The 12202-nt window shown below is 48.0% G+C and overlaps 1 protein-coding gene across 3 annotated transcripts in view; it reads right to left on the bottom strand.

Annotated features, from left to right (window-relative positions):
• RALY (RALY heterogeneous nuclear ribonucleoprotein) overlaps window positions 1–9739 on the bottom strand; it is a 96605-nt gene extending 86866 nt beyond the window's left edge. For all 3 annotated transcript variants that reach the window (XM_070420166.1, XM_070420165.1, XM_070420164.1), the window contains exon 1: window positions 9557–9739. The gene's annotated coding sequence lies outside the window, so the exon portion shown is untranslated. The remainder of the gene's footprint in view (window positions 1–9556) is intronic.
• Window positions 9740–12202: the final 2463 nt, after the last annotated feature.

The following is a 12202-nucleotide window of genomic DNA, read 5'->3' as shown; positions in this document are numbered from 1 at the left end:
GTCCATAAGTTCCCTGAAGGTATGAGTATGCTTTAGACATTTATATCCTTCAGAGCACGAAGGAAGGCACTCAGTGGGCTCCATACAGTTTGGCTAATTTATCTCAATCTTGTCCCCAAACTTTGAGGATGAACAGGCATTATTTCCTTTTTTCTAGACCTCATAGGCAATGCTAAATTGTTGGAAGAAAGGATGAACACAACACAGCATCCCAAATTAACATTTCTTTTTAAGGGTAGAGACAAGGGAAGAGGAAGAACCTTTAAAGATTAGGGTAAGCTCAACAATCCCTCACCTTTCTAGGGCTCCATGCTGTGAAGTGTTCAAAGAAGACCACAGGAACGGGCTTCAAGAACCACAATTTAGCCCTAGCCGGTTTGGCTCAGTAGATAGAGAAATTAAATGTTGTGAACTGAAGGGTCCGGGTTTGATTACAGTCAAGGGCACATGCCTGGGTTGAGGGCTTGATCCCCAGTAGGGGGCATGCAGGAGGCAGCCAATCAATGATTCCCTCACATCAATGATGTTTCTAGTTCTCCCTCTCTCTTCCTCTCTGAAATCAATAAAAATTTATTTAAAAAACAAAACAAAATAAAAAAAGAACCACAATTTAGTCCTGGCTGGTGTTGCTCAGTGGTTATAGTGTCAGCCCAAGGACGGAAGAGTCTCGGGTTTGATTCCCAGTCCAGGAAATAGACCTGGTTGCAGGTTTGATCCCGGACCCTGGCAGAGCATGTGCGGGAGACAACCAATTGATGCATCTCTTTCACATCAATGTTTCTCTCTCTCTCATATATATATATATAAATAATAGGAAATATCCTTGGGGGAGGATTAACAACAACAACAAAAATTTAAGAACCACAATTTAATCATAATTGATAAGTCACAAATTGATCAAATGCCAGAAACTACACTTCTTATAATTCCATGTGTAAGTAAAATAGTTATTTTATTTTTAAGCTGAATATAATACTTAAAATGATTCCATATAAATTTAATTTTCTTCATTCCTAAATAAAAAGCAAGATAATATTAAATATTTCTGTAATTCAGCCAGAACTGATATGAGAATAGTGAAAGTACTAGGCAAATGTTTAAACATCCAAATCTGAATGTTGTCCCCTATCCTAACATTCTTGACTTTATACACTGCATGTTGGACAACTCAGCAAGAGGATAAATATCTAGATAACAGGCAGAAGGGAGAGGGGGAGGGAAAGTCAAAAATAAATCTAAACACTGAAGTCAAAATTCAAACAGGTCTCCTTGCATAGTCACATATCCATCAATTTTGCTATTTCCAGTCTAAACCCTCAACCCAAATATCTGAGCCAGGGCAGCAGGGTTAAGAAGCAGGTTGGATCTCTTGTACTTATCTGTCTCCCTCTCAAGACTGAAAATAATTTGTGGGCAGCAACCATGTCTTGCTTAGTTTTTATGTTCTCCCTAAGGAGAACACATAGTAGGTACTCCAAATTCCTGGGATGAATGGTTGAGCTTAGGAATGGAAAGCAGTTGGACTTTGAAGCATAATCATGTTATAACAGCTAGGCAACCTACTTAGCATGATAACTCTACCTAAAACCCTAATTTTAGTAATTGATGTGAAAATCAATTTAGGGTGAGTCTTTAAGGTCTGAAGAAAAGATATTCTTGTGTTCAACTGATTAAGGCACAGCTATCATTATTGTACTGATAGTACCGTTCCTCAGGGCCAGCTTACAGCTATCTGCAAGAACAAAGTCCCAAAGCTTTAAAATGGTCTATGAAAGCAGGGAACAACATTTGATGTCTCAGTGCAACATGATCATACCTTCCAGAAAAAAACCCAGACCTAGAGAAACAATGAGTTATGGAAATTATACTTTTAAATCTTCTGCTGAGCTTGCTTTTTCTCACTAACACAAAGAATTACAAAGGAAACTAGACAAACAAATCAACAAACATCATGCAAACAGTACCTTTAACTAGGCTTAGTAAAATTCTTATTAATAAAACAAATAAACAGGAGACAGCTAAGTACCAGATAAATGCCTCTAGAATGAAGGAAACCTAGCCAATAATATTAAGTTTCTAAACCTGGCCTTTAAAAGAGAATACTTACTTAAATAAAGCAATGATTCTTACCTTGACAAATAGAACTAGTATTCAGTCTCTACAGATGGCATTTCAAGGGCCACGTAAGCTCATTTAGAGATATCTACCTCATAAAGCTAAAACTCTAAGGAAATGAAAATTTCTGGTCTAGTGTTTTTCCAGTCCTGGTACTGTTTGGGAATCTCTATTGGTGTTTTTTACTTTCCCTTTATTATCTGATTTTAAATAGTTTTCTACATATTTAAATGTTGTGGGGGTTTTTTTTACAGTCTTGGACTCCAAGTTCGTCCCATGGGACAACAGCTCCAAGTTTATAATGGAACTCAGCAGACAATTTGATAAATTCATCTCACAAGCAATTTTTCAGCAATCTCTCCATTCTAAAAAGCAATATCCATCTGCTGATATAGTGAAAGGTATCTGTGAACCCAGAATTTAACCCTCTGGGTGTTCTCAATGCTCTAGCAAAGCCCTTTCTCCTTCCAGTGATGAATTCTTCAGCCACTTCCATAAAACCAAAAATTTATACTGTTAAGAGGTAAAAATATCATTCAAGATTATCTAGTCCAACCTCCTTGTTTTACAGACAGGAAGACTGAGATTCTAGAGAGTATTAGGTAATTATAATTAATGTGAGTTTGGCAAGCATCAAAAGCCCACTGAATGCTATTCCCCCAGTGGAACTGCACTGGGCATATTGGGAGGATGGCCAGATTTGCACCTTGGTCAGTGAAGCACTCCAAATACATGTGTCTGGGCCTCAGAAAATTTGAGTAGTCAACCACAAACTCTCTACCCCTACCCCAGCATAGAGAACAGGGGGCAGTGGACAGCCTATATGGCTCTCTGGGGATGCAGACCAGAACCTAGGGATAATATCCCATCCTTCTTACCCTCCTTTCAGGAGATAGAGCACATTTATTCACAAGAAGGCCATTATGAAGTGACAGAAAGATACTAAAACTCAGAAGAAAAAGGAAGGGCTATCAAAACAAGTCAGAAAAGATAACAATGACACTTGGCAGATGCCTGACTCTATTATTCACTTGAGTGAGGAGGGGAACGTGACTAGAGAGAAACCTCCAATCCTGTTCTATCCCCAGCCTCAGCCTTTTGGACAGTTACAGAATTTCAGGACCTCCCAAATTATTTTATGAGGAAGCAGGCCAAAGAAGAAAAGGGGCTTTGCCAAGCCCATACACTGAGTTAGTAGCAGGGACCAGATCAAATGATCCTTAGGCTCATGGCTAGGCTCACAATTTATCTCACTGCCCCTCTCTCTAGTCCTAGGAGTCTATAAGCTATACCACATCACAGATCTGAAACTTTCCTTACAGTGGACAGTGGGCAGTTGCAGGACAGCAGGCTAACATTACTGCTGTCATCATCTCCCTTCCACCTGTACATTTTATACATGAATCTAAAATTGAATAAATCTAGGCTTTTATAGACACTCATGTGAAAACCCTCCTATCTCCACCCTTATCCCCCTACCACAGCCTAAGAAAAAAGAGGAAAAATGAAGGAAAGAGAGGAGAGAAGGGGAGGGGAGGGAGAGAGAAGGAGAAAAAAAATTCTTCCCCAAGAGATATTTTGTCTAAATCATCATCTAGAATCATAAAATGTTATTGCTTAGAAGGGACCCTTGGAGTCATCTTAATTCTTTTCTATCATTATTCAAATGAATAAGCCTGGATCTTTGCCACCTGACAAAAACACTGAGCACAGAGAGGCTCTCCTGACTCCTGTTTCTAATGAAATCCCTCCTAGTCCTCCCCATCCTGTCCCACCCTGCTCTGCCCACCCCACTCTCTCCCACCACCACTGTATCAAAGCTACTCAACCCTGCTGCTCTTCTAAATGTGAGCTCCTCAAAAGACCAGTAAAGCTGTTTCACTGGTCTTTGTTTTCCCAGTGCCCAGCAGAGAGTAAACAGAGTTGACTTAGAGAGGTGCACACTATACACGGAGAACGGTGCCACAGGAAACTGTCTGGAGAAAACGCAGGTTTCCTTGGCTTAGCAGAGCAGTCTTCAGAGCTCTGCAGGGCCTGGATGTCAGGATCCAATATTTCCATTCTTCCAAAACTAGTGTTTACATCCAGTTTATCCAGGGATAGTTATCCAGTAGTTACCAGATTTGCTGCCTCACTTCTGCCCTCCTGGCCATCCCCACAAAGAACTAGGATCAGCAGTAAAGAGACCCTGCATGAGAAACCTCCCCCATCTCTTATGTGCTCCTTCTCCTGTGTCCTCACCTCAGTAAATAGCATTCCCATCTAGATGACTTCACCAAGAACAAATCTAGAAGTCATCCTGGATCTCTTCCTTACCATCCACACCAACAATCTTTGATTCTCATCGCTCACTTCCATTTTCTTCCTACATCCCCCTCTCCCCCTGCCACATACACATCCACTATCTTCATTTGAAACACCATCACCTCTTACTGCAACAGCCTAACTCAGCGGTTCTTAACCTGTGGGTCGCAACCCCTTTGGGGGTCAAATGACCCTTTCACAGGGGTCGCCTAAGACCATCGGAAAACACATATATAATTACATAGTTTTTGTAATTAATCACTATGCTTTAATTATGTTCAATTTGTAACAATGAAATTGGGGGTCACCACAACATGAGGAACTGTATTAAAGGGTCGCGGCATTAGGAAGGTTGAGAACCACTGGCTGGTCTCTTTGACTATGGTGCTCTACCCCTCAAATCCACTCCCCAAATAGGTAGCCAAAGTTAACTTTCTCAGTGCACTGAGGACCATGGCCCCCCTCACCTTGAAATGAAGTCCAAACTCCTCAACTCAGGCTACAAGGCCCTTTCATAACTTGGCCTCTGCTCTGCCTATCTTGCTAGTCTCATCTCTTGTCACATCCACCCATTTCGTGCCTTGTGCTCCACCCAGGAATCCTGAGAAACTTATTTAACCCCAGGGCCTATTTCTTCACCTACATAGTAGATACTGTACCTCTCAAGGTATGAGAAGAAATGAGTTAACACGAGTGAAATGCTTAGAATAGTACCTGGTAGATAAAGGGGCCAAAAGTCTCACCTATTACCTCTACCATCTCTAGACTTGCTATTCCTTCTGCCTAGAACAGTCTTATGTCGCCTCCTTGACTCCCCAATCTCTTTTCCTGAGGTGTAGGCTTAGCCAACTACTCTAAAGCCTTCCCTGACCCTCCAAGGCTGAGTTAGTTGTCACTCCTCTGAGCTTTCATGGTGCTTGTCCCTGTCAAAACACTTTTCACACTGCCTGTTTTCTTGCCTGTATGTCTTCCCCACCAGGCGGTATACACCAAATCTCTAAGCTTAGTACTACCATAGCATGCTTAACAATTGTTCAGTGAATGAAAATCTTCCCAAGAATGAGATGCCCAATGAAAGGCACCTGCACAACAGGTGGCCAATCCAAACACTGGCCAGTGGCTGGCTGGCCTACATGACTCTAACGCCCCTGAAATACAAGGTGCTCTCCAATAAACAAGTCAGAACACTCTGACTTCATTATCACACTTCGGGGGTTGGACTTCAATACGTAGGAAATGTTGGGCCATCAGATTTTTTTAAGGAAAGCGCAACATGCTCAGATCTGTTTATTGCCCTATTACCCATCTCTGGAACATACCCCTTCCCTGCTGGTATCAGGACAAAATTCCAACTACTCATCTCAAACATAAACACCACATCCCAACCCAAGTAAAGGCACAGAAACAGAATTTTGAGAGGCTAAAATATGGCATTTAACTCCTTCTTAACCACCTGTAAGCAAGGAGGATCCAGAAACACCATCTAGAAACCCCCCAAAGCTAATCCCTCGTGTGTGCCTTTATGGAAAGAGGAGAGCGCAAAGAGGGAGCATTTCATCAAGGTAATCCATTTACTTGTCCTGAGTAGTTCTGATCTGAACTGCTGTCAGAGCACTGCTAGTCATGATCACTGAAGACCCATATGCCCAGACCTTATAGTCAGAAAGGCAGGTGCAAACAAGCCAAGGGTCCTCTTGGTTCTATTTCAAGGGTAGGAGCTCTCCTTGGAAGATACAGAAGGGGTGAGTAGAAATCTCGAAAATCGTGTCAGTGATAAGGAAGTTCACAGAGTTCAGAGAAAAGGCAGTTAGCCAGAGGTACACCTGGCCTGGTTCCTGCTCTGGGGCTGCATGCTACACCCTACTGTAAATTCAGACTAGTAATCATTTTGTATTTACAGAGCACCCTGAAGTTAAGGGAAGCACTAAGAGTACCAGCTTTGCCAATCACAAAAGGACAAATATTGAATGATTCTACTTATATGAGGTACCTAGAGAAGTCAAATTCATAAACACAGAAAACGGACTGGTGGTTGTCAGGAGCCGGGCGGGGGGGGGGGGGGGGAGAAATAGAGAGTTAGTGTTTAATGGGTACAGTTTCAATTGAGGAAGACAAAAAAATTCTAAATGGATGGTGGTGATGGTTACACTACAATATAAATGTACTTAATGCACAGAACTATACATTTAAAAATGGTTAAAATGGTAAATTCTATCTATGTATATTTTCACAAAATAACGCACACCAGCTTTAAAGTTATATTGTCTCTGAGAAAGTCATGTAACCTCTCTAAGCCTTTTTCTTCTTCTGTAAAACAGGGATAATAATAATATCTAATTCACACAGTTCCTCTAAGAATTAAACGAAATGTTCCACAGAAAGTCCTTAGTCCAGTGACTGGCACATGGTAAGTACTTAATAAATATTAGCTACTATTTCTACTACTCACAACTACTACAATGCACTTTCACAGACATTTTCCATAGCCCCTACACAACCCTGTGAGAGTTCACAGATAAGGAAATTGAGGCTCAGAGAGCCAAAATGAAAGGCTTAGATGATTTTACATCAAATCTTCTGCCCAGGAGAGGTTTCTGTCCTGTCCTCCCCACTTATTCAGTGCTCTTAGCTGTAAAAACTCTAACTCCCTCACAGGACTGGATTAGAAATGAAATCAGATAATGGTAACAGAAGAGTATTATAAAGTACTAGACAATAAAATTGGTGAATTATGGGAACTAGCATATCTGTGCACAAAACCCGGTCTCCTTCTAATGCTAAACTTGAGCATGAAGAGTGGCTGAGACTAAACTTCCTTGTGATTTCAAGATACTCAGGATTCCTGGTCTTAAGGCCTGCATAAGTAGTTTAATGCCCTTTCAAAAGGTAGCAAGGACCCAACCAGGTGGCTCAGTGGTTGAGTGTCAACCTATGAACCAGGAGGTCATGGTTCGCTTCCAGGTCAGGCCACATGCTCCGGTTGCAGGACCAATCCCCAGTGTGGGTTGTGCAGGAGGCAGCCGATCAATGATTCTCTCTCATCACTGATGTTTCTCTCTCTCTCTCTCTCCCTCCCTCTCTGAAATAAAAACATTTTTTTAAAAAGGTAGCAAGGGCCGGAGCCTGGTTCAGTGGATAGAGTGTCGGCCTGAGGACTGAAGGGTCTCGGGCTCCATCCCCAGTATGGGGCATGCAGGAGGCAGCCAATCAATGATTCTCTCTCATCATTGACGTTTCTATCTCTCTTCTCCTCTCCCTTCCTCTCTGAAATCAATAGAAATATATTTTTAAAAAATTAAAAAGATAGCAAGGTATGATAGAAATAAAAATACTGCTGGACTGAGAAGTAGAAGACTTGGAATTTTACTTCTGATTCTGTCACTGAGGCAGTCTGTGAATTTATTTATTTATTTTTTAAGTGCATGTGCCCTGACCAGGAATCAAATAGTGACCTCCTGGTTCATAGGTTGACACTCAACAACTACCACGCCGGCAGGGCCTGTCTGTGAGTTTAGACTTACCTCCCCTTCCCAAGGTTCAGTTAAATGGGAAGGCGGGTGGGCAGACTGAAAAGCTGTACCAGGTGACCCGTAAGACCCCTTTAGTTCCTACACACCACAACTCCTAAATCCAGAATATTGGAAAGGGGCCGAGCTCAGCAGACCTCCAGACTCCAAAGAACAAATGCAAACATCAAGAGACTCCTCAAGACCTGGCCTAGGAACCGCCCTGCCTGATTTTTAGACCCTCCCAACAGCACGATCAAACACACTGAAAAATTAAAACACTTGCCGAAGTTAATTTTAGTTCACTTTTACCCCGCTGGGCCTTATCTGAAAATAGAAGAAACAAAACCCCATTGAAGGCAGGGAGCTGAAGCAGTGGACTTGAGCCACTTCCTGCTCCTCCTCCCCCCAACTAGGAATTGCACATCTAAACACTATAGAGAACATTCACGGTTTGGAGGAAAGAACATGCCACAAACAAAACAGAGGATGGACCTCACTGTTTGTAACGACTTAAGCTTTCCGTGAGCCAAAAGCCCGGGGAACCTGGGTGTGCTTGAGATCTGCAGTCTCCCACATCCATCAGCTGCTAACGGGCATCACGAGGGGGAACATTCACAGACCCGTCCTCCCCTGGACCTCCCGGAGCCGCAGGGTGGGACTCACCCACAGCACAGCGACACTGCCCGGGAGCCAGGGAGGAAGGAGTCCCGTGTTTAACCGCGGGACCCAAGGGTGAGGTCAAATCCCTCTGACAAGGAGATTACAGAGGCTCACCCTAATGGGCAGCAGGTGCTAGCACCCCGGCTCCCCGCCTCCGTGGCTACTAACTGTGGTTGGAAGCGAACCCTAACCTCTCTGCACCGTGACTGCTCCCTGTGTCCTGGGGAGAACCCCAAAGGCCGCCGCGAGCACCAAGGGAAGTAAGACTGGTGAAGTTCCGGAGTCGAGTCCAATAGATTGTACCTGTTGGTATTAAACACTTCTCTCACCGGTTAGTTTCCCTCCCGGAATCTACAAACACCCTTCGAGGCCACTGTCTGTACTGACTCCATTTCACCGAGGGGCAAACTGAGGCTCGGCTGCCAAGGGGGCGGCGTAACGTGCGGAGCGCCGCCCAGCCCGGGGGCCGGTGGTGGATCCTCTCCCAGCCGAGGCGGGCCACGGGCCCGCACCCGCATCCGCTGGGGGAGGAGGCGCTCGGGCCCGTGCGGGGCGAGGCAGGACCCGTTCGGCGCCCGCCGGGAGCCCGCAGCCCCAGCCCGAGGCCTCCCCGCGCGGCCTCCGATGCCCCCTCCTCCCCCGGCGGGGCGGGGCGCGAGCACAAAAGACTCCAACTTCCTAGCGGGCGCGGGCCCACCCGCCAACTCCGGACCCCGGACCCCGGACCCCGGCCGGCCCGCGGGCAGCAGCGGCCGAGGAGCGCGGGGCGGCCGGCAGCGGGCGCGGAGGGGCCGGGAGGGGCAGGCGCCGAGGGAGGGGCCCGGAGTTACTCCGGCTCCCGGGACTCCCGGTGGCAGAAAAAGAGTTTCTAAAAATAGGCAGCGGCCCGCGCGGAGGAGTGGGCGGCCAGGGAGGAACCAGGGACGCCCCCTCGTCCCCCGAAAGAGACGCCCTCGGCTCCCACTCACCGTGCCGAGGTCTGGAGGCAGCGCGCGGCGCGGAGGAAGGCGGTGCCGCCGCGCTCGGGGGCGGAGGGAGGGAGAAGGCGGGCCCGGCCGCGGCGGGGGAGCTGAGCACACGCGCGGGAGGCGCTCCCGCCGCCGCCGCCCCCTCGGCTCTCAGACCCGCCCGTCCCGCTCCCGCACCCCTCGCGCGCCCAGCCGCACTGACAGCGGCGCGGGCCCCGCAGCCGCGAGCCCTTCCCTCGGCCGGTACCACCGAGGCGCGCGGGGGTGGGGGAGCCCCGAGCGCTGCCCTCCGGTCCGCCCGCGGGCCGCTCGGGCCCTAGCCCCGGGCTCTGCCTCTCCCCTCCTCTGCCCGCCTCCAGGGAAGAACGAGGCGACACCTCCGAGGAGCCCGCAGCCTCGCGCTGACACCGCCAGGCTCCCCGGGCGCGGGGCTCTCCGCCGCCTCAGCGAGGCTTTGGAAAGGTCCGGGGCCGCGGCGAGGAGAGGGAGGAGGGAGGCGGGCCGGGGCGGGAGCCGGGGGAGGCGGGGCCGGGGCGGGAAGCGAGGCCCGTTCACACCCCCGAAGGTGGGCTGGACGGAGAGGGTGGCGGTGCCAGAAAAGAGGAGCGCGAGGCGAGCAGGGGAGACCGGGGGCTCTCAGAGCGGAGCCGGCCAGGGTTTGGAAGGAGGGGCTGTGGGTGGGGCTGAGGGGAGGCGGAGCCCCGAGGGGGAGTCCAGGGTGGAGGGGAGCTCGGCGAGGCTGGGCTACAAGGAAGCCCCGAAGGGAGGAATGATTGAAGCGAGACCGGGGGAGAGCGGGAGGGAGCCTCCCGGTGGCCACCCTGGGGAGGACCTGGAAGGAGGCGTAACCCAAAGGAGGGTCGCAGGGGTGGAGCTGGGGGCGGGGCCTAGAGGGGCCCAAACAAAAACAAATGGGCGGGGGCGGGGGTGGGGGCGGTGCCCTAGGGATGCACGAGAGAGACCTACTGGGAAGGAGCACTGAGTTCTTCCACTTTCAAGGAACCGAGTGCTTGGTCTGGGAGAGGATCGCTCCTCTGCCGAGGCTGGGACTGGGCGGAGAGGCCGCCTTGAGGGTGGGTCTGGGAGGAGGTGCCACCCCCACCTAAAAAAGAGGTCAGCCCGAGCCGGTTTGGCTCAGTGGATAGAGCTGGGCCTGGGGACTGAAGGGTCCCGGTTCCATTCTGGTCAAGGGCACATGCCCGGGTTGTGGGCTCATCCCCGGTAGGGGGCGTGCAAGAGGCAGCCGATCAATGATTCTCATCACTGATGTTTCTATCTCTCCCTCTCTCTTCCTCTTTGAAATTAATAAAAATATATTTTTAAAAAAGAGGTCAAGTACCTTTCCCCTTCTGGGGTGCAGGAACTGTTTTATAACTTGATCTGGGTGGTGGTCCTCCCTCCTGAATATTTCTCCTGTCGGAAACCCTCACCTCCACTTCCAGCCTCCACGACTCAAACGCAGGGGTCTTCCAAGAGCACACGGGGACCACTGCCCTTCAGTCCTTAGCTACAGACTTCCCGGAAGGCGGGGAATTGTCCAGATTCTCCATGCGTCGTCCCATATGTGATATCGTGGTTGTATTTTTCACATCGCTTCCTCCAGAACCTAAGAGCCTGGATTCCCAAGAGCCTGGCAGAGCTTGAATTGAACCTTGACTCTGCGAGAACAGCAGTTATACCTCCACTTGTGTTTTTTGTTGAACTCCGTGTCTCGCTTCAAAAGGAAAAGAAACGAGATTAAAGAGAAGGTGACAGAGACCAAAGCCAGGAACGTTCTTCCCCCACCTCTTCTAACTTCTGGTTCCTTATGCCTCAGGTCTCTGCCTAAATATCACCCCCTGAACACTGCCTCCCTTGCCATGAAGGCTTGCTTGATTTCCTAACAGGTGACAGAGTTCTGGCCATGATATGTAAGTGGAAGTTGCTTAGTTACTTAACCAAAAGAGTTGTGTGTTTTTTAAAATATATATCTTTATTGATTTCAGAGAGGAGAGAGAGAAAGAGATAGAAACATCAATGATGAGAAAGAATCATTGATCGGCTGCCTCCTGCACATCCCTGACTGGATCCAGCCAGCAACCTGGGCATGTGCCCTGACCGTAATCAACCTCCTGATTCATAGATGACACTCAACCACTGAGCCACGCTGGCTGGACCAAAAATGTTTTGTTTGTTTATTTTTTAAGAGACAGGCTCGCCCTGACCTGTTTGGCTGTGGATAGAGCATCGGCTTGCGGACTCAAGGGTCCCAGGTTCGATTCCGGCCAAGGGCATGTACCTTGGTTGCGGGCACATCCCCAGTCGGGAGTGTGCAGGGGGCAGCTGATCGATGTTTCTCTCTCATCGATGTTTCTAACTCTCTATCCCTCTCCCTTCCTCTCTGTAAAAAATCAATAAAATATATTTTAAAAAAAAAGAGAGAGTGACAGGCTCAACTGGCATTCCTCAGCCTTTTGCACTTGCCCCTGTGTTCTGCCTGGAACAGAGATGTGAGGCACAGCAGCCATCTTGAAATACTGTATTGACTTGATAAGAATGGTACAGCAGAAAGACAGAAAGAGCCTGGATTCCTCCAGGCTTCTTATGTGAAATAAAGTCCCATATATTTGGCCACTGTTACTTTTGATTTTTGCTTCTTGCTGTCAA

The sequence above is a fragment of the Myotis yumanensis genome, unplaced genomic scaffold, assembly GCF_028538775.1.
Source record: "Myotis yumanensis isolate MYYU_CA2020_CCGP unplaced genomic scaffold, mMyoYum1.0.hap1 SCAF_7, whole genome shotgun sequence".
Classification (NCBI taxonomy): Eukaryota; Metazoa; Chordata; class Mammalia; order Chiroptera; family Vespertilionidae; genus Myotis; species Myotis yumanensis.
This window is presented reverse-complemented; position numbering and strand designations above follow the sequence as displayed.